Source organism: Drosophila teissieri, chromosome 2L (genome assembly GCF_016746235.2).
Source record: "Drosophila teissieri strain GT53w chromosome 2L, Prin_Dtei_1.1, whole genome shotgun sequence".
Lineage (NCBI taxonomy): Eukaryota > Metazoa > Arthropoda > Insecta > Diptera > Drosophilidae > Drosophila > Drosophila teissieri.
The window spans coordinates 22,749,538-22,761,156 of NC_053029.1; positions in this window are offsets into that span (position 1 = coordinate 22,749,538).

Here is an 11,619-nt window from a genome sequence, read left to right on the forward strand (position 1 = left end):
ACAAATTGTTAATGCTCCATTTTATATCTCAAATGCAAATATCCATAAAGACTTGGGAATCCCTTATGTTAAAGTGAAATTGAAAAATATAGTAAAAAATATATAGATAGACTAAGAAATCATGAAAACAATTTAGCCATAAGTTTGATTAATAATAATATCAATGTAAGAAGACTTAAACGAATTCACGTGCTCGATCTCCCTCATAGGTAGATAAAAACTATTAAAACATGTGAAATATAGAATATGTAGTAGGGCTTAATAAATAACTACTACCTCTGTTAATTTAATTTTAATTATATAATTTACTTATTGTCAGATTAAGACAGATTATAAATAAAATGAAGAAAAAAAAACAAGAATGTTCCAATTAGAATTGCATTCATCCAACTAAATGCGTCTTGACTAATCATAGGTTCGTGTCTCCGCTAAGTACCGCCGCTCCCGAACCACCGCTCCCGTATATTCCCACTACTGTTAGATGACTTCTTTCTACCGTCCCTAACGTCTGGTGGTGGTGTGCTGTTGATTGTATATTACTTATTTTCATATACTTGCAAAGGTAATGGATTAGTGTATTCTTATATTTTATACCCATATCCGTTATGAATGTCTTCATAGTACCGTACTTAAGTACAAAAGATTCAAATATTGCCTTGGCTACTGTTTTTGCGCTTTTATCGGTTACTGGTATTGTAACCAGATATTTTGGCAGGTCACATATTAAAGTGACAGCGCACTCGTTGCCATTTTCCGTTTTGGGTATCGAAAGTTGTGTTTGGTGTATTTGTTATAACCATTGGCGCCTTGGTATATATTGTTATTTTTGCTTGTTGGCACTTTTCCCATTTTTTCACATACTTGGTTATAATTTGATTCATATAACTTAAAAATAAGTTAAATAAATAACATACAGACTCCAGAGACAAAGACGCAGCGCAAGTTTGTCGATTCATGTTGCCACGCCCTTTCTAACGCTCACTCCAACGGCCACAAACCGCCCAAAACTGCAACGCCCACACTTTTGAAAAATGTTTTGATATTGTTTCATTTTCTTATTGTCAATTTCTATTGATCTGCAGAACAACTTTTTGCCACGCCCACGCTAACGCCCAAAACTACCACGCCCAAACCTTTGAAAAATGTTTTGACATTTTTTCACATTTTTGTTCGTCTTGTAAATTTAACCCTATATACCAAAATTTTTGCCACGCCCACAAACCGCCAAAAACGGTCAGTGTTGTAATTTATCTTCGCACTTTCACTAGCTAAGTAACGGAAATCAGATAGTCGGGGAACCCGACTACAGCGTTCTCTCTTGTTTTAAATTCATTAAGTGATAGAAATTCGAAAATATGGTCACTGGGTGACAGCTTAACGTTAGTGATTTAATGTACCCCGGCTTCTTTATTAAGCCTAGAAAAGAATTTTCCTAAGTCAAATTTTTCTTTCAATTGGAATCGAACGTCGGCGAGTGCAGACGTGTTTCTTTCAAGCTACGAATAGCAAGTTCTAAAAACTACAACAGTATAGTGAAAGTTAAACACAAAGTGTAAAGTGCAGTTTGCACAACTAACAATTATTGACTATAGTAATTATTTACTAAAATAAATAATTATTCCATATTGTTCTGGTAATAGTTATATGTGGACTTAGAACAATGAATCAAAACGACATACGTTCTCAGCGACAATGTGAACAAGACGAGCGCCGGCTCTCTTTACAACGCAACAATGCATACTTTTCTTTCGTCTCACCGCAAATCGGTGATCGAGCACCCTCACCTTCAACTAACTCGAAACTTTTGCCCTCAGAGAACGACAGACCGCGTTCTTGCTCTCCCTCTCTGCCTGCTTCGGCTCACAAGTCGTGGAGCGAAGAGACCGCCTCTCCTACCCCGCTCCTCTCGCAGCGCCAAACGACCGTCCCGGGTAACTGTAACACTGCAATAACGAGTGCAGTGACCTCACTGGCAACTGTCACTGCTACCACAACAACAACTTCGTCAGCGGCCCAACTCATTATCGCTGTGCCAGCTGTAAATAATTCAGCAGCACTGACCGTTTGCAACAACAATAATGCACGCAAAGAAGAATCAAAACAAAAGCAGAAGTCGATTTCGACTGTGCAGACTGGCATGGATCGCTACATCCAAATCAAGAGAAAGCTCAGCCCTCAAAACAATAAGGCAGGTTTTCAACCCAAAATCAATCGAACCAACAACGGCAATGAAAACTCTGCAGTAAATAATTCAAACCGATATGCTATCTTGGCTGATTCTGCGACCGAACAACCCAACGAAAAAACGGCAGGGGAACCAAAAAAGACCAGGCCTCCACCAATTTTCATACGAGAACAAAGTACAAATGCACTTGTAAATAAACTCGTTGCTTTGATTGGTGACAGCAAATTCCACATTATCCCACTTAAAAAAGGAAATATTCATGAAATAAAACTACAGATCCAAACAGAAGCAGATCACCGTATAGTGACTAAATACCTAAATGATGCTGGTAAAAACTACTACACATACCAATTAAAAAGCTGCAAAGGGCTACAGGTAGTACTTAAGGGCATTGAAGCAACAGTGACACCAGCTGAGATAATTGAGGCTCTGAAGGCCAAAAACTTTTCTGCAAAGACAGCTATTAATATTTTAAACAAAGACAAAGTTCCGCAGCCACTATTCAAAATAGAACTCGAACCAGAGCTCCAGGCACTAAAGAAAAACGAAGTGCACCCAATATACAATTTACAGTACTTGCTACGAGTACATCGGAGGATCACCGTGGAGGAGCCGCACAAACGTATCAATCCAGTTCAATGTACTAATTGCCAAGAATACGGCCACACCAAGGCATACTGCACCCTTAAGTCCGTATGTGTTGTCTGTAGCGAACCTCATACTACCGCAAACTGCCCCAAAAACAAGGACGATAAGTCTGTGAAGAAATGCAGTAGCTGCGGGGAAAAACATACTGCAAACTACAGAGGCTGTGTGGTGTACAAAGAATTGAAGAACCGCCTAAACAAACGTATTGCCACAGCACATACATACAACAAAGTCAATTTCTACTCTCCGCAACCGATTTTTCAACCACCCCTAACTGTCCCAAGCACTACTCCAACAATTTCTTTCGCTAGCGCCCTAAAATCCGGACTAGAAGTGCCCGCCCCACCGACAAGAACTGCTCATTCCGAACATACACCGACAAACATCCAACAAACACAACAAAGTGGCATCGAAGCTATGATGCTATCCCTACAGCAAAGCATGAAAGACTTTATGACGTTCATGCAAAATACTTTGCAAGAGCTCATGAAAAACCAAAATATCCTGATTCAACTTCTTGTATCTTCAAAATCCCCATAATGGCTTCCCTACGGATATCTCTGTGGAACGCAAATGGCGTTTCACGGCATACACAAGAGCTCACACAGTTCATTTACGAAAAAAACATCGACGTAATGCTACTATCAGAAACGCACCTCACAAATAAAAACAATTTTCATATACCAGGATACTTGTTCTATGGTACAAATCATCCAGATGGTAAAGCTCATGGAGGCACTGGAATACTCATCAGAAATCGCATAAAACACCACCACTTAAACAATTTTGACAAAAACTACTTACAATCTACGTCCATAGCCTTACAACTCAACAATGGTTCAACGACTCTAGCCGCAGTCTACTGCCCACCGCGCTTTCCAATCTCTGAGGATCAATTCATGGAATTCTTTAACACACTAGGTGACAGGTTCATCGCAGCGGGTGACTATAACGCCAAGCACACCCATTGGGGATCTCGACTTGTGACGCCAAAGGGTAAGCAATTGTACAATGCGCTTACGAAGCCAGAAAACAAGCTAGACTATGTATCCCCGGGTAAGCCTACATACTGGCCAGCAGACCCAAGAAAAATCCCAGACCTGATCGATTTTGCAATTACTAAACATGTCCCCCGCAACATGGTCACCGCCGAAGCACTAGCAGATTTATCATCAGATCACTCACCTGTTTTTCTAAATATGCTAACTCGCCCCCACATCGTCGACCCACCGTATAGACTCACAAATTTTAGAACAAACTGGCCAAGGTATCAAAAGTATGTCTGTTCACACATAGAACTAACGACGGCATTATCTACAAAGGAGGATATAGACAAGTCAACGGAAACTCTTGGAAACATTTTAGTTTCGGCTGCAAAGGCTTCAACCCCGCCAGTGACGTATGCAAAACCAAACTACATCAAAACTAATCGCGAAATCGAGCGGCTGGTATTAGATAAACGACGCCTACGAAGGGATTGGCAGTCTAATAGATCACCAATTACAAAGCACATGCTTAAGATAGCCACACGCAGGCTTACCAATGCTCTCAAACAAGAGGAAAAAAACAGCCAACGTTCATATATCGAGCAACTCTCTCCCACCAGCACTAAGTACCCTCTTTGGAGAGCTCACAGAAACCTAAAGACTCCAATAGCGCCAATTATGCCACTACGAAGTCCCTCTGGCACCTGGTTTCGAAGTGATGAAGAAAGAGCCAGTGCTTTCGCTGACCATTTACAAAATGTATTCCGACCAAATCCCTCTACCAACACATTTATTCTCCCTCCTTTAATAGCAGCCAATCTAGATCCTCAAGAACCCTTTGAATTCCGACCATGTGAACTAGCAAAGGTTATCAAAGAGCAACTGAACCCAAGAAAATCGCCTGGCTACGACCTAATAACTCCAAGAATGCTCATTGAACTCCCAAAGTGTGCTATTCTTCACATCTGCCTGTTGTTCAACGCAATCGCCAAGCTTGGATACTTCCCTCAAAAATGGAAAAAGTCGACCATAGTAATGATTCCAAAGCCAGGAAAAGATAAAACGCAGCCATCATCATATAGACCGATAAGCTTACTAACATGTCTTTCAAAGCTGTTTGAAAAAATGCTACTCCTTCGGATTAGCCCTCATCTTAGAATAAACAACACACTTCCAACACATCAATTTGGCTTTAGAGAAAAACATGGAACCATCGAACAGGTCAATCGAATCACGTCAGAAATTCGTACTGCTTTTGAACATCGAGAATACTGCACAGCCATTTTTCTAGACGTCGCGCAGGCATTTGACAGAGTGTGGCTCGATGGACTTTTGTTTAAAATAATCAAGCTGTTGCCCCAAAACACACATAAGCTACTGAAGTCATACCTATATAACAGAGTGTTTGCAATAAGATGCGATACAAGCACTTCACGCGATTGCGCAATCGAAGCTGGAGTGCCGCAAGGCAGTGTACTGGGTCCAATCTTATACACCCTGTATACGGCGGATTTCCCCATAGACTACAATCTAACAACCTCCACGTTCGCTGATGATACCGCGATACTCAGTCGCTCCAAATGCCCAATAAAAGCCACGGCACTCCTATCCCGACACTTAACATCTGTAGAACGATGGCTTGCCGACTGGAGAATTTCAATAAATGTTCAAAAATGCAAGCAGGTTACCTTTACCTTAAACAAACAAACATGCCCACCACTGGTCTTGAATAACATATGCATTCCACAAGCCGACGAGGTAACATATCTGGGTGTTCATCTGGACAGGCGGCTCACATGGCGCAAACATATAGAAGCCAAATCGACACATCTTAAACTTAAAGCAAGGAACCTCCACTGGCTCATAAATGCTCGCTCTCCACTTAGTCTGGAGTTCAAGGCTCTTCTATACAACTCCGTCTTAAAACCTATCTGGACTTATGGCTCCGAGCTGTGGGGCAACGCATCCAGAAGTAACATAGACATTATTCAGCGAGCACAGTCAAGAATTCTGAGAATTATCACTGGAGCGCCGTGGATCCTTCGGAACGAAAACATACACAGAGACCTAAAAATCAAACTAGTAATCGAAGTAATAGCTGAGAAAAAAACGAAGTATAACGAAAAGCAGACCACCCATACAAATCCCCTCGCAAGAAAACTAATCCGAGTATGCAGTCAAAGCCGGCTGCACCGCAACGACCTCCCAGCCCAGCAATAAACTTATTAGGGCATTAATGAAAAAACTATCACTAAGTGAAAGTTAATTAAGTTAGATTAAGATTTGAACACTTATTGTTAGTCTCTTAACACAAAGGGAAGATTCAATAAATAATAAAAAAAGAAAAAAAAAAAAAAAAATTTTTCTTTAGAGTACAGATTATTAACTGAGAAGTGTGAGGAGTAATCTCTCTTGGTTATTAATTATTAAACTCACAAATTTCTTTACGTCATTATTATAAAGGACTTCATAGACCATGGGCTCTTTAATTTTCTTAGGCAATTTTGGTTTTGGGTCTGGCCAGATATCTACCTATCGTTTTGATGATCTTGTTTTGACCATCAATGTATTACTTTACCCTTTTTTTTATAAATTCCCTTTAAATTGTTGATATTCATTCTTAATAAGGTGTGAGGAGTCTTAAAACTCCCCACAAATCCGGGTGCAGGAGATCGGCATAGCAACGGAGAAGACGGCTGGAGTGAGAGAGGAGTCAAGGGCGGTCAGGTCAAACGGTAAAGAATGGACCTTGGACCCCGGCAAAGCGGAGAGACCGTGAACTAACGGTACCGCGCTGGACCTTGGACTCGAGCCAGCCAAGGGCACAAAGGTCGAACGGTAACGGTGTGGACTTTGGACGAGCACAAAGAGGATACACTAGCGGGAAATGAGTTGGACCTTGTACCCGAGCGAGCCGTCGATCAGGAAAAGTGCGTGGAGAACTATACAGTGGAGCTAACAAGTGAAAGTACAAGTGAGCGTCGAAGCGAGCATCCGAAGAGGATCTTCGCAAGTAAGGACAAGCGAAGGACAAGCAAACACCAGGACCTCGCGTGGTGAGAAAGGGACGGTGGAGTCATTGGTCGCAAAGGTGGTTCGGGGAGGAGCGCTAGCTTATCTAACGGACGATACACCCTGCCCCATAACATCCTAAGCCCCGGTCGAGCCCGCAGGGGGTCCTCTGGCAAGGGCGACGAGGGCCGGACATACGCAAGAAGCGACGGTGGAGTCATTGGTCGCAAAGGTGGTTCGGGAAGGAGCGCCAGCTTATCTCACGGACGATACACCCTGTCCCCATAACATCCTAAGCCCCAGTCGAGCCGGCACGGATCCGCCATCGAGAGCGACGCAGGACGACGAAAGAATGACGGCGAAGGAGCGACGACGCGCATCCGAAGGCGAGGATCACAGGATTCTCTTTATCAAGCGTCACTGAATAAAGGTGGTTTAATCAGAAACTCTGTCTTCTTTTTGATCGGGCAATCACACAAATCATAAATTTAGTGGGACGAACAAGCAAACTCTCTGAGCTAGCCGTTGCAATTCGTATCGAGCAGAAACCAAGAAAACAGTTCGTTACAAAGGTATCTGCGACATAGTTATTTTTCCCAAAGGAAATCGTTTTAAATGTACTCCTCTGCCATCGAACTCAGGTATCGTGGACGATATTTGTCGCACGTATTTCCTGATGGCTGCAGGAGATTCTGTCATGTTTGGTAACCTTAGTGTCTTGTTGAACCTTAATGGGTATGGTTATTACCGCAGGAATTGTGAAATCGTGAAGATCTTCTTCCTTAAGTTATATTTCAGTGTCTTCTATACCTGATAGTGTGTCACCAGTATCAATTCTTACCGGTGTATCATATATAGTTGGGACTGTTAGCTTGAGGTAATGTCTGCGTTTAGCAGTTAACAAGTTCTCTCGAAGCCTGGTTAGAAGTCGAAAGTAATGTTGGGAAGCTTCTTACAGCAGCAGGGTTTCCCTACGCACAGATTTTGCGTAAGTTATTTCGTTAAGTATTTTATACGTAATCAAATTGCACGTGGTTCATGGTCCATTGACTTTTTGGCTGAAGATTCCAGGTGTGGGATTTAATTGGCGATCATGCAACGTGCTTCTGGCTTACTACGGACTTGTAACACATTCTGGAAAGTTCGCGATGTACGGGACTTCTCCACTGTTCTTTCTCGCAAGGTGGAGAATACAAGGAACAATTGAGAAGTAGTTTAAAATAAATAGTATTTATAATAATACAAATAATATAACTTTGCCAACTTTGCATGTAGGTCGACTTGTGATTTCTATAGTTAGTTCTACTAGAGTGCCACATGTCAGAAGTATTAACTGAAAAGATCAGAAACATACTTTGAGAGACTTCGTTTTCATATCGTTCAAAAGATATGCTCCTAAATTTTTGCTGGACGCATTTACTAGCTCGTAATATATGTGAATAATCTTCTTTGTTATTATACCTCGGTGAATGCCAGCATTAAGGAATGCTCCAAACTCATTCAAATTCTTGTCCTAATTATTATGATTTTCTCCACTGAAGTTAACCGACTTACCTGTCCAATCGGCAACCTTAATTAAAATTAGTAGATTTTTCTAAATAGAATGTCGAAATCGAAGGTGTGAATATGTGGACTAATATAAAAGGCTAACTCTGACCACTTCTAGTTTTAGATGGAATTATTAGCCTCGACGGCTAGCGTTTCTTGATCCGGAGGGCTGTTAGGACTCAGGTAGAACTCAGGTATCTTGGACGATATTTGTCGGACGTATTTCCTGATGGCTGCAGGAGTTTCTGTCATGTTTGGTAGGTTAGTGTCTTGTTGAACCTTGTTGTTGTTGTTATTTAATGTTTGATGTTTTTTACATTTTTGTTGGCCTTATAAATTTTTCTCGATATGCCAAAAATCTTTTTGCCACGTCCACTCTAACGCTCACAACCCGTCAAAAACTGTCAATTTTTTTTGGCAAATCGATAGAAAATTACAAGAATAACAAAAAAACAAGAGAGAACGATATTGTGGAGTTCACCGACTATCTGATACCCGTTTCTCAGCTATTGGAAGTGCGAAGGGAACTTCAACACTGACCGTTTTTGGCGGTTTGTGAGCGTTAGACAGTTACAGTTTTGGGACATTTGAAGGCGTTAGAGTGGGCGTGCCAAAATTTTCTTTTGCAAATCGAGAAAAATTTACAAGACTAATAAAAAAATGAATCAATACAACATTTTTTAAACGTGTGGGCGTGGCAGTTTTGGACGGTTTATGAGCGTTAGAGTACGCGTCTATGTCTCTAAAAGTTAGAAAGTTGAGATTCAACATTCAGACTCCATAGTTCTTGAGATCTCGACGTTCATACGGACAGACGGACATGGCCAGATCGACTCGGCTATTGATCCTGGTTAAGAATATATATAGTTTATATGGACGGAAACGCTTCCTTCTCCCTGTTACATACTTTTCAACGAATCTAGTATACCTCTCTAGGTTTTACTCTACGAGTAACGGGTATAACTAGAAGTGGTCAGAGTTAGCCCACAAACCGCCCAAAGCTGCCACGCCCACACTTTTGAAAAATGTTTTGATATTTTTTCATTTTTGTATTAGTCTTGTAAATTTCTATCGATTTGCCAAAAAACTTTTTGGCACGCCCACTCGAACGCCCACAAAACCGCTAAAAACTGTATGTGCTGAAGACTCTCCTTCGCACTTCGAATAGCTGAGTAACGGGTATCAGATATTCGGGGAACTCGACTATAGCGTTCTCTCTTGTTTTAGATGGAATTATTACATTGTAGGGACCACAAAATATTTTAATTTCTGTTACTCGCAGAGTAAAAGAGAATTCTAGATTCATTTAAAAGTATGTATAAGTTAGAAGGACGACCCACTTTCATGGGACAAGTAGGATATTACCATTTTTTAAATTTCTCACTAGCATTCCCAATAGTTGAGTATAAGATATCCTATAGTCGAGGAACTTGACTATAGCGTACTCTCTTGTACTTATTACCTTGTGCTTAAATTAGCTGGTGTAAAATGATTATTTTTTTTTATTTACTTCGTAATCTTAATATTTCTTTATCAAAATATAAATTTAATTTAAATAACAAATTTTTTCAATTCTAGGTTAACCTCTATTGCTCTGTTTGACAGGCTTTTGAAGAGATCAGAAATGGCTACCCATAGGCGTTTTATCAAAAATATTAAAAGTGAATAATAGCCATTTGTACTTAGTCAAATATTATAAATAACATCTTATTTAAACGTATTATCATTATATGTGAATTATTGGTTTTAAGCTTAAATAATTATCGTCGTTGCAATATAATTAAGGCTTTGTATAAACATACAATTATTTATTTTCCTGAAAATTTTAACAGTGGCATAAACATTGAAAAATAGGCCGAAATGGAACTCGTCGACGAGATCTATCTTTTCTGCCTTAAGTTCCTGTCTGATCATTAAATCAATTGCCACCTTACAGCACTCATTTTATAAGATGTAAAATAAATCGAGCACAAAGCCCGAACCAGACCAAGAGAAAAACGAATGCCCGCGTTCACACTTATATTGGAAAGATTGCGGAAGAGTATACTAGTGACTCAGCATTGCAACATTGGATGCTATATTGCTTCACTTAAGAACAGGAAACATAGCGGCATTGTTTTATCTTTTTTTTTAATAGTCAGAATCTATCAATATATTAAATTTTCGCAGTTACAAAATCTTTAAGCATTTGACCCTGTTGCATTGGGACCGTTCGGCGTGCCCAAAATGTTTTTGGAACCTCAATAGGTATTACCAATATAAATATATTTCAGCAGGAAAATTATAAAGGGTTATCTAATAGAGACGCTCGTATTTTTAAATCTCATTGCGGCCGTGTTGTTTGAGTGACAGTCGTCAAATGCAGTGTGTCCGTCCACCAAAACCTCCAAGGCAGGTTATAGAGTCGTGCAGCTCGTGCAAATCCTAATTTTTTTTTTTAATGGGTCTTCAATTTAAGCGACGTTCCGCGCTTTTTCACTGGTGTGCGATACCGGTCAATGATAATGGACCTTTTCTTGTGGGTATTTCTGAAGTCGCAGGTCTATGCCAACACATCGCCAACCACCGATGCCCTCTTAGTCCACATACGCCACGCCATCGATTCCATATATAATGGGATCGATGGACCAAATAAAATTAATTCCGCCACTACTGTGGCCACTACTGTGGACTTCAACATTGCATTCTTTTTCTTGTAGACTTCCCTGTCGTTCGCCGTTTTAACTCTATTATCTTGATCTTACAGGGTTTGGCTTACTCTTTCGCGCACTGCGTGAATATATATAAACAAGGGAAAGCAAATCCAGGCCCCCCCCCCGTAAAATGAAGCATTGCCTCGCGCTGAAATGTTGGATCCGCTCGCTCGTGCTTTCTCATGATTCTCTCAGCTCTCTTAAGCTCGGTCGTTACCGCTGCGGCAAAGCTGTTAACCGCTTGCCATTCCACCTCCCCTTGCAGCGGGACTAGGTTGTCCGCACCCAGCCCGAAGCCGATTAGTGCATCTAAAATCCGGTTGATGAATCCTGATGCTGGTACCCCTTTCCATCGTCGCTTCTTCAATCACTCTGTTGACAGCGTCCATTGTGGACCACGCTTTCCTGAAGCCGAATTGGGACCGCGAAAGATCTTCCGCGTCTGAGATAGCCCTCTTTAGCCGAATACACACCAGTATCTCTAGGAGCTTACCTGCTCTGTCGATAAGGCATATCGGCCGGAGCGATGTAGGCTCCTCGGGTGGCT